The 20,708-nt window shown below is 54.3% G+C and overlaps 8 non-coding genes across 8 annotated transcripts; all 8 read right to left on the bottom strand.

The window, feature by feature from the left end:
- Nucleotides 1-986: 986 nt before the first annotated feature.
- On the bottom strand, nt 987-1,079 carry LOC137749681 (small nucleolar RNA SNORD116). Its single transcript, XR_011070254.1, has one exon. It is a non-coding gene; the product is annotated as a small nucleolar RNA SNORD116 (small nucleolar RNA).
- A 2,686-nt stretch (nt 1,080-3,765) lies between these two features.
- On the bottom strand, nt 3,766-3,858 carry LOC137754261 (small nucleolar RNA SNORD116). Its single transcript, XR_011071790.1, has one exon. It is a non-coding gene; the product is annotated as a small nucleolar RNA SNORD116 (small nucleolar RNA).
- A 2,662-nt stretch (nt 3,859-6,520) lies between these two features.
- Nucleotides 6,521-6,613, bottom strand: LOC137749676 (small nucleolar RNA SNORD116). The gene has a single exon (XR_011070251.1). It is a non-coding gene; the product is annotated as a small nucleolar RNA SNORD116 (small nucleolar RNA).
- A 2,687-nt stretch (nt 6,614-9,300) lies between these two features.
- Nucleotides 9,301-9,393, bottom strand: LOC137754257 (small nucleolar RNA SNORD116). Its single transcript, XR_011071789.1, has one exon. It is a non-coding gene; the product is annotated as a small nucleolar RNA SNORD116 (small nucleolar RNA).
- A 2,662-nt stretch (nt 9,394-12,055) lies between these two features.
- On the bottom strand, nt 12,056-12,148 carry LOC137749669 (small nucleolar RNA SNORD116). The gene has a single exon (XR_011070248.1). It is a non-coding gene; the product is annotated as a small nucleolar RNA SNORD116 (small nucleolar RNA).
- A 2,687-nt stretch (nt 12,149-14,835) lies between these two features.
- LOC137753607 (small nucleolar RNA SNORD116) lies at nt 14,836-14,928 on the bottom strand. Its single transcript, XR_011071520.1, has one exon. It is a non-coding gene; the product is annotated as a small nucleolar RNA SNORD116 (small nucleolar RNA).
- Nucleotides 14,929-17,596: 2,668 nt separating this feature from the next.
- On the bottom strand, nt 17,597-17,689 carry LOC137754043 (small nucleolar RNA SNORD116). The gene has a single exon (XR_011071719.1). It is a non-coding gene; the product is annotated as a small nucleolar RNA SNORD116 (small nucleolar RNA).
- Nucleotides 17,690-20,375: 2,686 nt separating this feature from the next.
- Nucleotides 20,376-20,468, bottom strand: LOC137753854 (small nucleolar RNA SNORD116). Its single transcript, XR_011071604.1, has one exon. It is a non-coding gene; the product is annotated as a small nucleolar RNA SNORD116 (small nucleolar RNA).
- Between the last annotated feature and the right edge of the window lie 240 nt (nt 20,469-20,708).

The following is a 20,708-nucleotide window of genomic DNA, read 5'->3' as shown; positions in this document are numbered from 1 at the left end:
AAGCACTTTCGCTTTGCACATTCCCAAACAAGGGAACAAAGCGGCCAAAGGGGATGTTCGCATAACTAAACATCCTCCAAGGAGGCCAGCATATTCGCGTCACCATGTCAATCTTCTTTATGTCTCGCAAGACACCCTTTGAGTGTCTTTCCTCTGACAATGGGATTCCAAATCTACACAGTTACCTACCTCACCTCATCCACCTGAACTGCCAAAGCCATCCTTTCCATAGGGAGCTGATGCCAGCCAATCACGAACATGACACATCCTTGGGAAGCCGAGGCCAGCCCCTGCAACCCAATTATGATAGCCTAATCCACGACATCACAAAGGACATGTCCACATCTTCCCTTACCTTCCTGTGCGGGCCATCAGTGATCCACGCAGGTTTAAATTCAGCACTTGTTCCTGTCCCCACTCCACGATGACCCACTTGGCATCAACACTGTGCCGGGAGTTAAAGTAGAGAAGCAAACAAGGGCAGCAGCGAGGCCGAATCCTTCAGCCGCTTTCCTCCGATGCCCAACCGAGCTCACCCCTGCCCATTGCTCCAGCCTCACTAGGCACTCGAGAACCTCACCGTGAAAAACGCAAGAACAGGGAGGTCCACAGACCTGTCCTGAGATTCAAGGCACCAACCAGGGACGCTTGCTCATTTTGGCTTCCAGAAACAACCCCCAAAATGGCATGCACGAAGCGTGATCCTGGCCAAAACTCACCTCCCAACTGCAAGCTAACTGGGCCTAGACCAGCACACACTCCGACTCTTAAGACCAGCAGGAGAGCCTGGCCCCTCGCATTCCCTCAACAGCCATTCAGCAGGGACCCGGGATTCACAGATAACACAGCTTATGTGCAGACACGGTCAACCCTCAGACAGGAGCCCCTCCAATACTGGAGTCCTTGGTGGTGTTTGCATGCATGTCGGCGGGAGAGGCTGGCCCTCATTCCGAACTGTCCTCTCCCCCTGAGAGAGGAAACGTGCTGAACCTCAGTTTCGATGAGGAGACGGTAGAGTGTTCTCACTCATTTGGTTCAGATTTTCCAAGAAATGCATGCAAGGGTGTCATCATCGATCCAAGCACATGCTGGGACGCTGCAGAACACAACGGGGTGTGCGCGGGTCTCTGTACAGGAGCCATGAGCCTGGGCTACCTCAAAAGCCTGGAGAATCCACAGCCATCAGGCCACTCAGCAAGAGGAAAAATCAAACCACTCTTGCAGCCATTGGGCCCGTCTGAGGAAAACCTAATACCTAATGGCACATTTGGGGTGCTTGAATACCTACCATCCTGAGTTATCCACGACCATGCTCGGGGACATGGGCCCGCCTCACTTTTTTCAGTTCTCCTTAGCACGTCCAGTCATCAGAGCACACGAAGGTCTTCTTGTTTGTGCCGACGGCCAGCCTTTCCCAGCAAGTGCCCCTGAGAAGTGGACAGAAATCACCGAGGCTTCATAAGTGGACTGGTGTCCTCAGAGGACATGATCCATAAAAACATTTACCTGGCCTTGAGCTCTGAAACTGCTTCCCAAGGACCTCTATCCCTTACTGAGAATTGACTGCATGTCTGATAGTACGACTGCAGGAAGTTAGGCACATACGTTGGCCGTTGTGTGAGAGCCTGTATATGTGTGCTCACGCGTGTGGGCATGTGTGACTGTGACTGTGCATGCGGACGTGCTTTGGGTTTCTCTGTGTGCCGCTGAATACGCGTCTTGGTCTCTGTGTGTCCCTATGGCCCTGTGAAGAGGAGTCCAACAATAAAAGAAATAGTTTATACACAGCACCCTGGTAAGACCCCCAACTGAAAGGAGAAAGACCCCTGTCAGCTTCAAGAGTCCGCAGGCACACTTTGACCCCCAGGATCTGTTGAAAGAGTCCATGGACTCCCGCTCTCCCACAGCCACGCCTTCTGACAAAAACACACAGCCTCGACGAGACCTGCCTCCGGGCCTTGGCTGTGACATCTCCGTGCACCTCGAGACTCTGTCAGCTACCAGTATATCTGATGGGCATTTGGGGTCACTCGCAGCACTTCCGGAAGCAAGGGAACTCCCATGGTCGGGCCGACACCGACCGGCAGCTGTCTACTGCCAAGATGCAGCCTGAAACCACTCAAGGGGCTAACGAACGTGGGCCCACGTGCCACTTCTCGCCAACTAGGCCTAATCACTTTCCATTGACCTGTGGGAATGCCCACCACTGGAAGTGGAGGGAGTCAGCCACCATGACCCATGTCGGATCCCCATGGCGGAGACTATTCCACATGCCCAGCCACGTCTCAGGCAGCTCCCATCTTGAATGTTCACGGCCCTGACCCTTAAGGAAACTCTCAAACCCTTGAAAGCCTCGTCCTACGTGCCCTCCTCCAGCCCACAGGGTGACACGACCCTACTGGAAACCACAAACGTCTTCCGAACACGGGAACACTGAACACCAGGGAAGACAGACCACAAGCCTGTCTCCTTCGTTGATGCTGATCCCACCCCATGCATCCTGGAAATTCTCCACTGCCACAGTGACACTACCGAGTAACTCACATTGATCAAAGGCATGGTCCCCGAGGACCACAGACAGACTTGCAACGGAAGACCTCTGCCATGCGAGGGGACTTGGAAGCCTGAAAGGGAAAAGTGTCTGGCCACGGCAGCACAGCAGGTATGGCAATGGTGCCCCCATCTCTGCCCCACCAATGGACTGCTCCAGATAAACCTCTGGCTGTTCGAAAGGCCTGCGTGCTACACTGGCCGGTCGCGTCATTCCCCCACGGGAGAAACACTTTCGCTTTACACATTGCCAAACAAGGGAACAAAGCGGCCAAAGGGGATGTTCACATAACTCAACTACCTCCAAGGAGGCCGGCACAGACGCCTCACCATGTCGATCTTCCCTACTTCCCGCAAGACACCCTTTGGGTGTCATTCCTCGGGCAACGGGATCACAACTCTACACAAGTTACCTACCTCAACTCACACACTTGAACTGCCAAAGCCATCTGCTCCATAGGCAGCTTATGCCAGCCCATCACGAACAAGACACATTCTTGGGAAGCCGAGGCCAGCGACTGCAACCCAATGATGACAGCCCATCCCACGACATCACACAGGACCTTTTCTCATGATACCTTACCTTTCTCTCCAGGCCAGGAGCCACCACCCAGGCTGAAATGCTTCACTCGATCCACACCCCACTCCACGAACATCCACTTAGCGCCAACAGTGTGCCGACAACTTCAGCAGAGGAGCTGTCAGGGGCAGCACTGAGGCCTAAACCATCAGCCCCCTTCCGCCATCGCCCAACTCCAGCCCACGCCCACCCACTGCTCCAGCCACACCGGGCAGTCAAGAACCTCACTGCGCGAAACACAACAACAGAGGGGGCCACAGGCCTGGCCTGAGGCTCCAGGCTCCCTCCAGGGAAGCTTGCTCATTTTGGCTTCCATAATCAACCTCGGAATCGGATGCACAAAGCGTGATCCTGTCCCAAAATCAACTCTCCAAGCTGCAAGCTTACTGGGTCTATACCAGAACACACTCCGACCCTGAAGTCTAGCAGGAAAGCCTGCCCTCTTGCATTCCCTCAACGGCCTTTTAGAAGGGACCGGTGATTCATAGATGACCCAGCTTATGGGCAGACATGGTCGACCCTCAGACAGGAGCCCCTCCAATGATGGAGCCCTTAGTGGTGTTTGCATGCCTGTCAGCAGGGGACGTTGGCCCTCACTCCTAACTGTCCCGTACTCCCGAGAGAGGAAACGTGCTGGACCTCAGTTTCGATGAGGAGACGGTAGAGCGTTCTCACTCATTTTGTTCACATTTTCCAAGGAATGCATACAAGGGTGTCATCATCGATCCAAGCACATGCTGGGACGCTGCAGAACACAAAAGGGAAGGCCGTGGGTCTCTGCAGAGGAGCCATGACCTGGAAGTACTCCAAGTGCCTTGGGAATCCACAGTCCTCAGGCCACTCAGCAGGACCAACAATCAATCCACTCTTGCAACCATTGGGCCCATCTGTGGAAATCCTAACATCCAATGGCACATCTTAGTATGGGTGAATGCCTACCGTCCTGAGATATCCACAGCCATGCTCGGCAACATGCACCCGCCCCAATTTTTCCAGTTCTCCTTAGCACATCCAGTCATCAGACAATGCGAAGGTTTTCTTCTCTGCCAACAGCCAGCCTTACGCTGCAACTGCACCTGAGAAGTGGACAGAAATCACGCAGGTTTCTAAATTGCACCAGGGTCCTCAGAGAACATGATTTTTGTGAACACTTAGCCAGGGCGTGAGCCTGGAACCTGCTTCCCAAGTACCACTATCCCTTACCGAAAACTGATTGTGTGTCTCACAGCTCCACTGAAGGAAGTTACGCACGTACGTTGCTCGGTGTGTGAGAAGCTGTATGTTTGTATTCACACGTGTGGGCGTGTGGACTGTGACTGTGCACGAGGATGCGTTTGTGGATTCCTGTGTGTGCCGCTAAATACGCGTCTTGGTCTCTGGGTGTCCCTGTTGCCCTTTGCAGACGCCTCTAACAGTAAACGTCATAGTTTATACACAGCACCCTGGTTGGACCCCCAACTGAAAGGAGAAAGACCCCTGTCAGCTTCATGAGGCTGCATGCGAACTTTGACCCGAAGGCTGTCGAAATAGGCCACAGACTCCCGCTCTCCCACAGCCACGCCTTCTGACCAAAGCACAAAGACTGGACGAGACCTCCCTCCCGGCCGTGGGTGTCACACCTATGTGGACCTGGAGATCCTGCCACCTACCACCACATCTGATGTGCCCTTGGTGTCACTCCCAGTGCTCCCGGAAGCAAGGTAAACTCCCATGGGCGGGCTGACACCGACCTGCAGTTGCCGACAGGCACGATGCAGCCTGGCACTTCTCAAGGGGTTAATGGACTTCGGCCCAAGTGCCTCATCTCGCCAACTAGACCAAATCACTTTCCATGACCCCTTGGGAAGCCCTCAATGGGAAGAGTCGGGCTTTAGCAACCATGACACAGGTTGGAACCCCACAGCGGAAATTAGGCCACCTTCCCGGCCACGTAGAGGCAAGCTTCCAACTGGTAGGGTTTTCGGCCCTGACCACTGAGGAAACGCTCAAACGCTACACAGCCTCGTCCTAAGTGCCCTCCTCCTGCCTGCAGGGCGACTCGACTCTACTTGAAGCCACAGACATCATGCGAACACGGAGACACTGAACAGCAGGGAAGACACACCTCAAGCCTGTCTGCTTTGATGATGCCCACCCCACCCCATGCATCCTGGCAATTCTCCACTGCCACAGCGACACTACCGAGGAACTCACAGTGATCAAAGGCACTTTCCCCGAGGACCACAGACAGACATTCAACGGAAAACCTTTGCCACACGAGGGGACCTGGAACCTTGAAAGGGCACAGTGGCTGTCCACGACAGTACGCCTGGTGTTGCAACAGTGCCCCCACCTCTGTCCCCCCAACCGACTGCTCCAGATAAAACTCTGGCTGTTCGCAAGCCGAGTCATGCCCCCCCGGGAGAAGCACTTTCGCTTTGCACATTCCCAAACAAGGGAACAAAGCGGCCAAAGGGGATGTTCGCATAACTAAACATCCTCCAAGGAGGCCAGCATATTCGCGTCACCATGTCAATCTTCTTTATGTCTCGCAAGACACCCTTTGAGTGTCTTTCCTCTGGCAATGGGATTCCAAATCTACACAGTTACCTACCTCACCTCATCCACCTGAACTGCCAAAGCCATCCTTTCCATAGGGAGCTGATGCCAGCCAATCACGAACATGACACATCCTTGGGAAGCCGAGGCCAGCCCCTGCAACCCAATTATGATAGCCTAATCCACGACATCACAAAGGACATGTCCACATCTTCCCTTACCTTCCTGTGCGGGCCATCAGTGATCCACGCAGGTTTAAATTCAGCACTTGTTCCTGTCCCCACTCCACGATGACCCACTTGGCATCAACACTGTGCCGGGAGTTAAAGTAGAGAAGCAAACAAGGGCAGCAGCGAGGCCGAATCCTTCAGCCGCTTTCCTCCGATGCCCAACCGAGCTCACCCCTGCCCATTGCTCCAGCCTCACTAGGCACTCGAGAACCTCACCGTGAAAAACGCAAGAACAGGGAGGTCCACAGACCTGTCCTGAGATTCAAGGCACCAACCAGGGACGCTTGCTCATTTTGGCTTCCAGAAACAACCCCCAAAATGGCATGCACGAAGCGTGATCCTGGCCAAAACTCACCTCCCAACTGCAAGCTAACTGGGCCTAGACCAGCACACACTCCGACTCTTAAGACCAGCAGGAGAGCCTGGCCCCTCGCATTCCCTCAACAGCCATTCAGCAGGGACCCGGGATTCACAGATAACACAGCTTATGTGCAGACACGGTCAACCCTCAGACAGGAGCCCCTCCAATACTGGAGTCCTTGGTGGTGTTTGCATGCATGTCGGCGGGAGAGGCTGGCCCTCATTCCGAACTGTCCTCTCCCCCTGAGAGAGGAAACGTGCTGAACCTCAGTTTCGATGAGGAGACGGTAGAGTGTTCTCACTCATTTGGTTCAGATTTTCCAAGAAATGCATGCAAGGGTGTCATCATCGATCCAAGCACATGCTGGGACGCTGCAGAACACAACGGGGTGTGCGCGGGTCTCTGTACAGGAGCCATGAGCCTGGGCTACCTCAAAAGCCTGGAGAATCCACAGCCATCAGGCCACTCAGCAAGAGGAAAAATCAAACCACTCTTGCAGCCATTGGGCCCGTCTGAGGAAAACCTAATACCTAATGGCACATTTGGGGTGCTTGAATACCTACCATCCTGAGTTATCCACGACCATGCTCGGGGACATGGGCCCGCCTCACTTTTTTCAGTTCTCCTTAGCACATCCAGTCATCAGAGCACACGAAGGTCTTCTTGTTTGTGCCGACGGCCAGCCTTTCCCAGCAAGTGCCCCTGAGAAGTGGACAGAAATCACCGAGGCTTCATAAGTGGACTGGTGTCCTCAGAGGACATGATCCATAAAAACATTTACCTGGCCTTGAGCTCTGAAACTGCTTCCCAAGGACCTCTATCCCTTACTGAGAATTGACTGCATGTCTGATAGTACGACTGCAGGAAGTTAGGCACATACGTTGGCCGTTGTGTGAGAGCCTGTATATGTGTGCTCACGCGTGTGGGCATGTGTGACTGTGACTGTGCATGCGGACGTGCTTTGGGTTTCTCTGTGTGCCGCTGAATACGCGTCTTGGTCTCTGTGTGTCCCTATGGCCCTGTGAAGAGGAGTCCAACAATAAAAGAAATAGTTTATACACAGCACCCTGGTAAGACCCCCAACTGAAAGGAGAAAGACCCCTGTCAGCTTCAAGAGTCCGCAGGCACACTTTGACCCCCAGGATCTGTTGAAAGAGTCCATGGACTCCCGCTCTCCCACAGCCACGTCTTCTGACAAAAACACACAGCCTCGACGAGACCTGCCTCCGGGCCTTGGCTGTGACATCTCCGTGCACCTCGAGACTCTGTCAGCTACCAGTATATCTGATGGGCATTTGGGGTCACTCGCAGCACTTCCGGAAGCAAGGGAACTCCCATGGTCGGGCCGACACCGACCGGCAGCTGTCTACTGCCAAGATGCAGCCTGAAACCACTCAAGGGGCTAACGAACGTGGGCCCACGTGCCACTTCTCGCCAACTAGGCCTAATCACTTTCCATTGACCTGTGGGAATGCCCACCACTGGAAGTGGAGGGAGTCAGCCACCATGACCCATGTCGGATCCCCATGGCGGAGACTATTCCACATGCCCAGCCACGTCTCAGGCAGCTCCCATCTTGAATGTTCACGGCCCTGACCCTTAAGGAAACTCTCAAACCCTTGAAAGCCTCGTCCTACGTGCCCTCCTCCAGCCCACAGGGTGACACGACCCTACTGGAAACCACAAACGTCTTCCGAACACGGGAACACTGAACACCAGGGAAGACAGACCACAAGCCTGTCTCCTTCGTTGATGCTGATCCCACCCCATGCATCCTGGAAATTCTCCACTGCCACAGTGACACTACCGAGTAACTCACATTGATCAAAGGCATGGTCCCCGAGGACCACAGACAGACTTGCAACGGAAGACCTCTGCCATGCGAGGGGACTTGGAAGCCTGAAAGGGAAAAGTGTCTGGCCACGGCAGCACAGCAGGTATGGCAATGGTGCCCCCATCTCTGCCCCACCAATGGACTGCTCCAGATAAACCTCTGGCTGTTCGAAAGGCCTGCGTGCTACACTGGCCGGTCGCGTCATTCCCCCACGGGAGAAACACTTTCGCTTTACACATTGCCAAACAAGGGAACAAAGCGGCCAAAGGGGATGTTCACATAACTCAACTACCTCCAAGGAGGCCGGCACAGACGCCTCACCATGTCGATCTTCCCTACTTCCCGCAAGACACCCTTTGGGTGTCATTCGTCGGGCAACGGGATCACAACTCTACACAAGTTACCTACCTCAACTCACCCACTTGAACTGCCAAAGCCATCTGCTCCATAGGCAGCTTATGCCAGCCCATCACGAACAAGACACATTCTTGGGAAGCCGAGGCCAGCGACTGCAACCCAATGATGACAGCCCATCCCACGACATCACACAGGACCTTTTCTCATGATACCTTACCTTTCTCTCCAGGCCAGGAGCCACCACCCAGGCTGAAATGCTTCACTCGATCCACACCCCACTCCACGAACATCCACTTAGCGCCAACAGTGTGCCGACAACTTCAGCAGAGGAGCTGTCAGGGGCAGCACTGAGGCCTAAACCATCAGCCCCCTTCCGCCATCGCCCAACTCCAGCCCACGCCCACCCACTGCTCCAGCCACACCGGGCAGTCAAGAACCTCACTGCGCGAAACACAACAACAGAGGGGGCCACAGGCCTGGCCTGAGGCTCCAGGCTCCCTCCAGGGAAGCTTGCTCATTTTGGCTTCCATAATCAACCTCGGAAGTGGCATGCACAAAGCGTGATCCTGTCCAAAAATCAACTCTGCAAGCTGCAAGCTTACTGGGTCTATACCAGAACACACTCCGACCCTGAAGTCTAGCAGGAAAGCCTGCCCTCTTGCATTCCCTCAACGGCCTTTTAGAAGGGACCGGTGATTCATAGATGACCCAGCTTATGGGCAGACATGGTCGACCCTCAGACAGGAGCCCCTCCAATGATGGAGCCCTTAGTGGTGTTTGCATGCCTGTCAGCAGGGGACGTTGGCCCTCACTCCTAACTGTCCCGTACTCCCGAGAGAGGAAACGTGCTGGACCTCAGTTTCGATGAGGAGACGGTAGAGCGTTCTCACTCATTTTGTTCACATTTTCCAAGGAATGCATACAAGGGTGTCATCATCGATCCAAGCACATGCTGGGACGCTGCAGAACACAAAAGGGAAGGCCGTGGGTCTCTGCAGAGGAGCCATGACCTGGAAGTACTCCAAGTGCCTTGGGAATCCACAGTCCTCAGGCCACTCAGCAGGACCAACAATCAATCCACTCTTGCAACCATTGGGCCCATCTGTGGAAATCCTAACATCCAATGGCACATCTTAGTATGGGTGAATGCCTACCGTCCTGAGATATCCACAGCCATGCTCGGCAACATGCACCCGCCCCAATTTTTCCAGTTCTCCTTAGCACATCCAGTCATCAGACAATGCGAAGGTTTTCTTCTCTGCCAACAGCCAGCCTTACGCTGCAACTGCACCTGAGAAGTGGACAGAAATCACGCAGGTTTCTAAATTGCACCAGGGTCCTCAGAGAACATGATTTTTGTGAACACTTAGCCAGGGCGTGAGCCTGGAACCTGCTTCCCAAGTACCACTATCCCTTACCGAAAACTGATTGTGTGTCTCACAGCTCGACTGAAGGAAGTTACGCACGTACGTTGCTCGGTGTGTGAGAAGCTGTATGTTTGTATTCACACGTGTGGGCGTGTGGACTGTGACTGTGCACGAGGATGCGTTTGTGGATTCCTGTGTGTGCCGCTAAATACGCGTCTTGGTCTCTGGGTGTCCCTGTTGCCCTTTGCAGACGCCTCTAACAGTAAACGTCATAGTTTATACACAGCACCCTGGTTGGACCCCCAACTGAAAGGAGAAAGACCCCTGTCAGCTTCATGAGGCTGCATGCGAACTTTGACCCGAAGGCTGTCGAAATAGGCCACAGACTCCCGCTCTCCCACAGCCACGCCTTCTGACCAAAGCACAAAGACTGGACGAGACCTCCCTCCCGGCCGTGGGTGTCACACCTATGTGGACCTGGAGATCCTGCCACCTACCACCACATCTGATGTGCCCTTGGTGTCACTCCCAGTGCTCCCGGAAGCAAGGTAAACTCCCATGGGCGGGCTGACACCGACCTGCAGTTGCCGACAGGCACGATGCAGCCTGGCACTTCTCAAGGGGTTAATGGACTTCGGCCCAAGTGCCTCATCTCGCCAACTAGACCAAATCACTTTCCATGACCCCTTGGGAAGCCCTCAATGGGAAGAGTCGGGCTTTAGCAACCATGACACAGGTTGGAACCCCACAGCGGAAATTAGGCCACCTTCCCGGCCACGTAGAGGCAAGCTTCCAACTGGTAGGGTTTTCGGCCCTGACCACTGAGGAAACGCTCAAACGCTACACAGCCTCGTCCTAAGTGCCCTCCTCCTGCCTGCAGGGCGACTCGACTCTACTTGAAGCCACAGACATCATGCGAACACGGAGACACTGAACAGCAGGGAAGACACACCTCAAGCCTGTCTGCTTTGATGATGCCCACCCCACACCATGCATCCTGGCAATTCTCCACTGCCACAGCGACACTACCGAGGAACTCACAGTGATCAAAGGCACTTTCCCCGAGGACCACAGACAGACTTTCAACGGAAAACCTTTGCCACACGAGGGGACCTGGAACCTTGAAAGGGCACAGTGGCTGTCCACGACAGTACGCCTGGTGTTGCAACAGTGCCCCCACCTCTGTCCCCCCAACCGACTGCTCCAGATAAAACTCTGGCTGTTCGCAAGCCGAGTCATGCCCCCCGGGGAGAAGCACTTTCGCTTTGCACATTCCCAAACAAGGGAACAAAGCGGCCAAAGGGGATGTTCGCATAACTAAACATCCTCCAAGGAGGCCAGCATATTCGCGTCACCATGTCAATCTTCTTTATGTCTCGCAAGACACCCTTTGAGTGTCTTTCCTCTGGCAATGGGATTCCAAATCTACACAGTTACCTACCTCACCTCATCCACCTGAACTGCCAAAGCCATCCCCTCCATAGGGAGCTGATGCCAGCCAATCACGAACATGACACATCCTTGGGAAGCCGAGGCCAGCCCCTGCAACCCAATTATGATAGCCTAATCCACGACATCACAAAGGACATGTCCACATCTTCCCTTACCTTCCCGTGCGGGCCATCAGTGATCCACGCAGGTTTAAATTCAGCACTTGTTCCTGTCCCCACTCCACGATGACCCACTTGGCATCAACACTGTGCCGGGAGTTAAAGTAGAGAAGCAAACAAGGGCAGCAGCGAGGCCGAATCCTTCAGCCGCTTTCCTCCGATGCCCAACCGAGGTCACCCCTGCCCATTGCTCCAGCCTCACTAGGCACTCGAGAACCTCACCGTGAAAAACGCAAGAACAGGGAGGTCCACAGACCTGTCCTGAGATTCAAGGCACCAACCAGGGACGCTTGCTCATTTTGGCTTCCAGAAACAACCCCCAAAATGGCATGCACGAAGCGTGATCCTGGCCAAAACTCACCTCCCAACTGCAAGCTAACTGGGCCTAGACCAGCACACACTCCGACTCTTAAGACCAGCAGGAGAGCCTGGCCCCTCGCATTCCCTCAACAGCCATTCAGCAGGGACCCGGGATTCACAGATAACACAGCTTATGTGCAGACACGGTCAACCCTCAGACAGGAGCCCCTCCAATACTGGAGTCCTTGGTGGTGTTTGCATGCATGTCGGCGGGAGAGGCTGGCCCTCATTCCGAACTGTCCTCTCCCCCTGAGAGAGGAAACGTGCTGAACCTCAGTTTCGATGAGGAGACGGTAGAGTGTTCTCACTCATTTGGTTCAGATTTTCCAAGAAATGCATGCAAGGGTGTCATCATCGATCCAAGCACATGCTGGGACGCTGCAGAACACAACGGGGTGTGCGCGGGTCTCTGTACAGGAGCCATGAGCCTGGGCTACCTCAAAAGCCTGGAGAATCCACAGCCATCAGGCCACTCAGCAAGAGGAAAAATCAAACCACTCTTGCAGCCATTGGGCCCGTCTGAGGAAAACCTAATACCTAATGGCACATTTGGGGTGCTTGAATACCTACCATCCTGAGTTATCCACGACCATGCTCGGGGACATGGGCCCGCCTCACTTTTTTCAGTTCTCCTTAGCACGTCCAGTCATCAGAGCACACGAAGGTCTTCTTGTTTGTGCCGACGGCCAGCCTTTCCCAGCAAGTGCCCCTGAGAAGTGGACAGAAATCACCGAGGCTTCATAAGTGGACTGGTGTCCTCAGAGGACATGATCCATAAAAACATTTACCTGGCCTTGAGCTCTGAAACTGCTTCCCAAGGACCTCTATCCCTTACTGAGAATTGACTGCATGTCTGATAGTACGACTGCAGGAAGTTAGGCACATACGTTGGCCGTTGTGTGAGAGCCTGTATATGTGTGCTCACGCGTGTGGGCATGTGTGACTGTGACTGTGCATGCGGACGTGCTTTGGGTTTCTCTGTGTGCCGCTGAATACGCGTCTTGGTCTCTGTGTGTCCCTATGGCCCTGTGAAGAGGAGTCCAACAATAAAAGAAATAGTTTATACACAGCACCCTGGTAAGACCCCCAACTGAAAGGAGAAAGACCCCTGTCAGCTTCAAGAGGCCGCAGGCACACTTTGACCCCCAGGGTCTGTTGAAAGAGTCCATGGACTACCGCTCTCCCACAGCCACGCCTTCTGACAAAAACACACAGCCTCGACGAGACCTGCCTCCGGGCCTTGGCTGTGACATCTCCGTGCACCTCGAGACTCTGTCAGCTACCAGTATATCTGATGGGCATTTGGGGTCACTCGCAGCACTTCCGGAAGCAAGGGAACTCCCATGGTCGGGCCGACACCGACCGGCAGCTGTCTACTGCCAAGATGCAGCCTGAAACCACTCAAGGGGCTAACGAACGTGGGCCCACGTGCCACTTCTCGCCAACTAGGCCTAATCACTTTCCATTGACCTGTGGGAATGCCCACCACTGGAAGTGGAGGGAGTCAGCCACCATGACCCATGTCGGATCCCCATGGCGGAGACTATTCCACATGCCCAGCCACGTCTCAGGCAGCTCCCATCTTGAATGTTCACGGCCCTGACCCTTAAGGAAACTCTCAAACCCTTGAAAGCCTCGTCCTACGTGCCCTCCTCCAGCCCACAGGGTGACACGACCCTACTGGAAACCACAAACGTCTTCCGAACACGGGAACACTGAACACCAGGGAAGACAGACCACAAGCCTGTCTCCTTCGTTGATGCTGATCCCACCCCATGCATCCTGGAAATTCTCCACTGCCACAGTGACACTACCGAGTAACTCACATTGATCAAAGGCATGGTCCCCGAGGACCACAGACAGACTTGCAACGGGAGACCTCTGCCATGCGAGGGGACTTGGAAGCCTGAAAGGGAAAAGTGTCTGGCCACGGCAGCACAGCAGGTATGGCAATGGTGCCCCCATCTCTGCCCCACCAATGGACTGCTCCAGATAAACCTCTGGCTGTTCGAAAGGCCTGCGTGCTACACTGGCCCGTCGCGTCATTCCCCCACGGGAGAAACAGTTTCGCTTTACACATTGCCAAAAAAGGGAACAAAGCGGCCAAAGGGGATGTTCGCATAACTCAACTACCTGCAAGGAGGCCGGCACAGACGCCTCACCATGTCGATCTTCCCTACTTCCCGCAAGACACCCTTTGGGTGTCATTCCTCGGGCAACGGGATCGCAACTCTACACAAGTTACCTACCTCAACTCACCCACTTGAACTGCCAAAGCCATCTGCTCCATAGGCAGCTTATGCCAGCCCATCACGAACAAGACACATTCTTGGGAAGCCGAGGCCAGCGCCTGCAACCCAATGATGACAGCCCATCCCACAACATCACACAGGACCTTTCCTCATGATACCTTACCTTTCTCTCCAGGCCAGCAGCCACCACCCAGACTGAAATGCTTCACTCGACCCACACCCCACTCCACGAACATCCACTTAGCGCCAACAGTGTGCCGGCAACTTCAGCAGAGGAGCTGACAGGGGCAGCACTGAGGCCTAAACCTTCAGCCCCCTTCCGCCATCGCCCAAATCCCGCCCACGCCCGCCCACTGCTCCAGCCACACCGGGCAGTCAAGAACCTCACTGCGTGAAACACAACAACAGAGAGGGCCACAGGCCTGGCCTGAGGCTCCAGGCTCCAACCACGGAAGCTTGCTCATTTTGGCTTCCATAATCAACCTCGAAAACGGCATGCACAAAGCGTGATCCTGTCCAAAAATCACCTCTCCAAGCTGCAATCTTACTGGGTCTATACCAGAACACACACCGACCCTGAAGACTAGCAGGAAAGCCTGCCTTCTTGCATTCCCTCAACGGCCTTTTAGAAGGGACCGGGGATTCATAGATGACCCAGCTTATGGGCAGACATGGTCGACCCTCAGACAGGAGCCCCTCCAATGCTGGAGCCCTTAGTGGTGTTTGCATGCCTGTCAGCAGGGGACGTTGGCCCTCACTCCTAACTGTCCCGTACTCCCGAGAGATGAATCGTGCTGGACCTCAGTTTCGATGAGGAGACGGTAGAGCGTTCTCACTCATTTTGTTCAGATTTTCCAAGGAATGCATATAAGGGTGTCATCATCGATCCAAACACATGCTGGGACGCTGCAGAACACGAAAGGGAAGGCCGTGGGTGTCTGCAGAGGAGCCATGACCTGGAAATATTCCAACTGCCTGGGGAATCCACAGTCCTCAGGCCACTCAGCAGGACCAACAATCAATCCACTCTTGCAACCATAGGGCCCATCTGTGGAAATCCTAATATCCAATGGCACATCTTAGTATGGGTGAATGCCTACCGTCCTTAGATATCCACAGCCATGCTCGGCAACATGCACCAGCCCCTCTTTTTCCAGTTCTCCTTAGCACATCCAGACATCAGACAACGCGAAGGTCTTCTTCTCTGCCAACAGCCAGCCTTACGCTGCAACTGCAACCTGAGAAGTGGACAGAAATCACGCAGGTTTCTAAAATGCACCAGGGTCCTCAGAGAACATGATTTTTGTGAACACTTACCCTGGGCGTGAGCCTGGAACCTCCTTCCCAAGTACCACTATCCCTTACCGAAAACTGATTGTGTGTCTCACAGCACGACTGAAGGAAGTTATGCACGTACGTTGCTCGGTGTGTGAGACGCTGTATTTGTGTATTCACACGTGTGGGCGTGTGTGACTGTGACTCTGCACGAGGATGCGTTTGTGGATTCCTGTGTGTGCCGCTAAATACGCGTCTTGGTCTCTGGGTGTCCCTGTGGCCCTCTGCAGACCCCTCTAACAGTAAACGTCATAGTTTATACACAGCACCCTGGTTGGACCCCCAACTGAAAGGAGAAAGACCCCTGTCAGCTTCATGAGGCCGCATGCGAACTTTGACCCCAAGGCTGTCGAAATAGGCCACAGACTCCCGCTCTCCCACAGCCACGCCTTCTGACCAAAGCACAAAGACTAGACTAGACCTCCCTCCCGGCCGTGGTTGTCACACCTATGTGGACCTGGAGATCCTGCCACCTACCACCACATCTGATGTGCCCTTGGGGTCACTCCCAGTGCTCCCGGAAGCAAGGTAACCTCCCATGGGCGGGCTGACACTGACCTGCAATTGCCAAAAAGCACGATGCAGCCTGGCACTTCTCAAGGTGTTAATGGACTTCGGCCCAAGTGCCTCGTCTCGCCAACTAGACCAAATCACTTTCCATGACCCCGTGGGAATGCCCTCAATGGGAAGTGTTGGGCTTTAGAAACCATGATAGAGGTTGGAACCCCACAGCGGAAATTAGGCCACCTTCCCGGCCACGTAGAGGCAAGCTTCCAACTGGTAGGGTTTGCGGCCCTGAACACTGAGGAAACTCTCAAACGCTACACAGCCTCGTCCTAAGTGCCCTCCTCCTGCCTGCAGGGCGACTCGACTCTACTTGAAGCCACAGACATCATGCGAACACGGAGACACTGAACAGCAGGGAAGACACACCGCAAGCCTGTCTGCTTTGATGATGCCCACCCCACCCCATGCATCCTGGCAATTCTCCACTGCCACAGCGACACTACCGAGGAACTCACAGTGATCAAAGGCACTTTCCCCGAGGACCACAGACAGACTTTCAACGGAAAACCTTTGCCACACGAGGGGACCTGGAACCTTGAAAGGGCACAGTGGCTGTCCACGACAGTGCGCCTGGTGTCGCAACAGTGCCCCCACATCTGTCTCCCCAACGGACTGCTCCAGATCAACCTCTGGCTGTTCGCAAGCCGAGTCATGCCCCCCCTCCGGGAGAAGCACTTTTGCTTTGCACATTCCCAAACAAGGGAACAAAGCGGCCAAAGAGGATGTTTACATAACTAAGCATCCTCCAAGGAGGACAGCACAGACACGTCACCATGTCAATCTTCTTTACTTCTCGCAAGACACCCTTTGGGTGTCTTTCCTCTGGCAATGGCATTCCAACTCTACACAGTTACCTACCTCACCTCATCCACTTGAACTGTCGAAGCCATCACCTCCATAGGCAGCTGATGCCAGCCAATCACGAACATGACACATCTTTGGGAAGCCGAGGCCAGCACCTGCAACCCAATTATGATAGCCTAATCCACGACATCACAAAGGACATGTCCACATCTTCCCTTATCTTCCTGTGCGGGCCATCAGTGATCCACGCAGGTTTAAATTCAGCACTTGTTCCTGTCCCCACTCCACGATGACCCACTTGGCATCAACACTGTGCCGGGAGTTACAGTAGAGAAGCAAACAAGGGCAGCAGCGAAGCCTAATCCTTCAGCCGCTTTCCTCCGATGCCCAACCGAGCTCACCCCTGCCCATTGCTCCAGCCTCACTAGGCACTCGAGAACCTCACCGTGAAAAACGCAAGAACAGGGAGGTCCACAGACCTGTCCTGAGATTCAAGGCACCAACCAGGGACGCTTGCTCATTTTGGCTTCCAGAATCAACCCCCAAAATGGCATGCACGAAGCGTGACCTTGGCCAAAACTCCCCTCCCAACTGCAACCTAACTGGGCCTAAAACAGCACACACTCCGACTCTTAAGACCAGCAGGAGAGCCTGGCCCCTCGCATTCCCTCAACAGCCATTCAGCAGGGACCCGGGATTCACAGATAACACAGCTTATGTTCAGACACGGTCAACCCTCAGACAGGAGCCCCTCCAATATTGGAGTCCTTGGTGGTGTTTGCATGCATGTCGGCGGGAGAGGCTGGCCCTCATTCCGAACTGTCCTCTCCCCCTGAGAGAGGAAACGTGCTGAACCTCAGTTTCGATGAGGAGACGGTAGAGTGTTCTCACTCATTTTGTTCAGATTTTCCAAGGAATGCATACAAGGGTGTCATCATCGATCCAATCACATGCTGGGACGCTGCAGAATATAACCGAGGTGTGCGCGGGGCTCTGTACAGGAGCCATGAGTCTGGGCTACCTCAAAAGCCTGGAGAATCCACAGCCCTCAGGTCACTCAGCAAGAGGAACAATCAATCCACTCTTGAAGCCATTGGGCCCGTCTGAGGAAAACCTAATACCTAATGGCACATTTGGGGTGCTTGAATACCTACCATCCTGAGTTATCCACCACCATGCTCGGGGACATGGGCCCGCCTCACTTTTTCCAGTTCTTCTTAGCACGTCCAGTCATCAGAGAACAAGAAGGTCTTCTTGTTTGTGCCGACGGCCAGACTTTCCCAGCAACAGCACCTGAGAAGTGGACAGAAATCACCGAGGCTTCATAAGTGGACCGGTGTCCTCAGAGGACATGATCCATAGAAACATTTACCTGGCCTTGAGCTGTGAAACTGCTTCCCAAGGACCTCTATTCCTTACTGAGAATTGACTGCCTGTCTGATAGTACGACTGCAGGAAGTTAGGCACATATGTTGGCCGGTGTGTGAGAGGCTGTATGTGTGTGTTCACGCGTGTGGGCATGTGTGACTGTGACTGCGCATTCGGACGTGCTTGTGGGTTTCTCTGTGTGCCGCTGAATACGCGTCTTGGTCTCTGTGTGTCCCTATGGCCCTGTGAAGAGGAGTCCAACAATAAAAGAAATAGTTTATACACAGCACCCTAGATAGACCCCCAACTGAAAGGAGAAAGACCCCTGTCAGCTTCAAGAGGCCGCAGGCACACTTTGACCCCCAGGGGTTGTTGAAATAGTCCATGGACTCCCGCTCTCCCACAGCCACGCCTTCTGACAAAAACACACAGCCTCGACGAGACCTGCCTCCGGGCCTTGGCTGTGACATCTACGTGCACCTCGAGACTCTGTCAGCTACCAGTATATCTGATGGGCATTTGGGGTCACTCGCAGCACTTCCAGAAGCAAGGGAACTCCCATGGTCGGGCCGACTCCGACCGGCAGCTGTCTACTGCCAAGATGCAGCCTGAAACCACTCAAGGGGCTAACGAACGTGGGCCCACGTGCCACTTCTCGCTAACTAGGCCTAATCACTTTCCATTGACCCGTGGGAATGCCCACCACAGGAAGTGATGGGCTTCAGCCACCATGACCCATTTGAATCCACACGGCGGAGACTACTCCACTTGCCCAGCCACGTCTCAGGCAGCTCCCATCTTGAATGTTCACGGCCCTGACCCCTAAGGAAACTCTCAAACCCTTGAAAGCCTCGTCCTACGTGCCCTCCTCCAGCCCACAGGGCGACACGACCCTACTGGAAACCACAAACATCTTCAGAACACGGGGACACTGAACACCAGGGAAGACAGACCGCAAGCCTGTCTCCTTCGTTGATGCTGACCCCACCCCATGCATCCTGGAAATTCTCCACTGCAACAGTGACAGTACCGAGTAACTCACAGTGATCAAAGGCATGTTCCCGAGGACCACAGACAGACTTTCCACGGAAGACCTGTGCCATGCGAGGGGACTTGGAAGCCTGAAAGGGAACAGTGGCATGCCACGGCAGCACAGCAGGAATGGCAATGGGGCCCCCATCTCTGCCCCACCAATGGACTGTTCCAGATAAACCTCTGGCTGTTCGAAAGGCCTGCGTGCTACACTGGCCGGTCGCATCATTCCCCCACGGGAGAAACACTTTCGCATTACACATTGCCAAACAAGGGAACAAAGCGGCCAAAGGGGATTTTCGCATAACTCAACTACCTCCAAGGAGGCCGGCACAGACGCCTCACCATGTCGATATCTTCTCTACTTCCGCAAGACACCCTTTGGGTGTCATTCCTCGGGCAACGGGATCGCAACTCTACACAAGTTACGTACCTCAACTCACCCTCTTGAACTGCCAAAGCCATCTGCTCCATAGGCAGCTTATGCCAGCCCATCACGAACAAGACACATACTTGGGAAGCCGAGGCCAGCGCCTGCAACCCAATGATGACAGCCCATCCCACAACATCACACAGGACCCTTCCTCATGATACCTTACCTTTCTCTCCAGGCCAGCAGCCACCACCAGGCTGAAATGCTTCACTCGATCCATACCCCACTCCACAAACATCCACTTAGCGCCAACAGTGTGCCAGCAACTTCAGCAGCGGAGCTCACAGGGGCCGCACCGAGGCCTAAATCATCAGCCCCCTTCCGCCATCGCCCAACTCCTACCCACGCCCTCCCACTGCTCAAGCCACACCGGGCAGTCAAGAACCTCACTGCACGAAACACAACAACAGAGAGGGCCACAGGCCTGGCCTGAGGCTCCAGGCTCCAACCAGGGAAGCTTGCTCATTTTGGCTTCCATAATCAACCTCGGAATCGGATGCACAAAGCGTGATCCTGTCCCAAAATCAACTCTCCAAGCTGCAAGCTTACTGGGTCTATACCAGAACACACTCCGACCCTGAAGACTAGCAGGAAAGCCTGCCCTCTTGCATTCCCTCAACGGCCTTTTAGCAGGGACCGGGGATTCATAGATGACCCATCTAATGGGCAGACATGGTCGACCCTCAGACAGGAGCCCCTCCAATAATGGAGCCTTTAGGGGTGTTTGCATGCCTGTCAGCAGGGTACGTTGGCCCTCACTCCTAAACTTCCCGTACTCCCGAGAGAGGAAACGTGCTGGACCTCAGTTTCGATGAGGAGACGGTAGAGCATTCTCACTCATTTTGTTCAGATTTTCCAAGGAATGCATACAAGGGTGTCATCATCGATCCAAGCACATGCTGGGACGCTGGAGAACACAAAAGGGAAGGCCATGGGTCTCTGCAGAGGAGTCATGACCTGGAAGTACTCCAACTGCCTGGGGAATCCACAGTCCTCAGGCCACTCAGCAGGACCAACAATCAATCCACTCTTGCAACCATTGGGCCCATCTGTGGAAATCCTAATATCCAATGGCACATCTTAGTATGGGTGAATGCCTCCCGTCCTGAGATATGCACAGCCATGCTCGG

This window comes from Eschrichtius robustus, chromosome 1 (assembly GCF_028021215.1).
Source record: "Eschrichtius robustus isolate mEscRob2 chromosome 1, mEscRob2.pri, whole genome shotgun sequence".
NCBI classification, from domain to species: domain Eukaryota; kingdom Metazoa; phylum Chordata; class Mammalia; order Artiodactyla; family Eschrichtiidae; genus Eschrichtius; species Eschrichtius robustus.
Note: the sequence above shows the minus strand (reverse complement) of the source record. Positions and strands in the feature narration are given on the sequence as shown.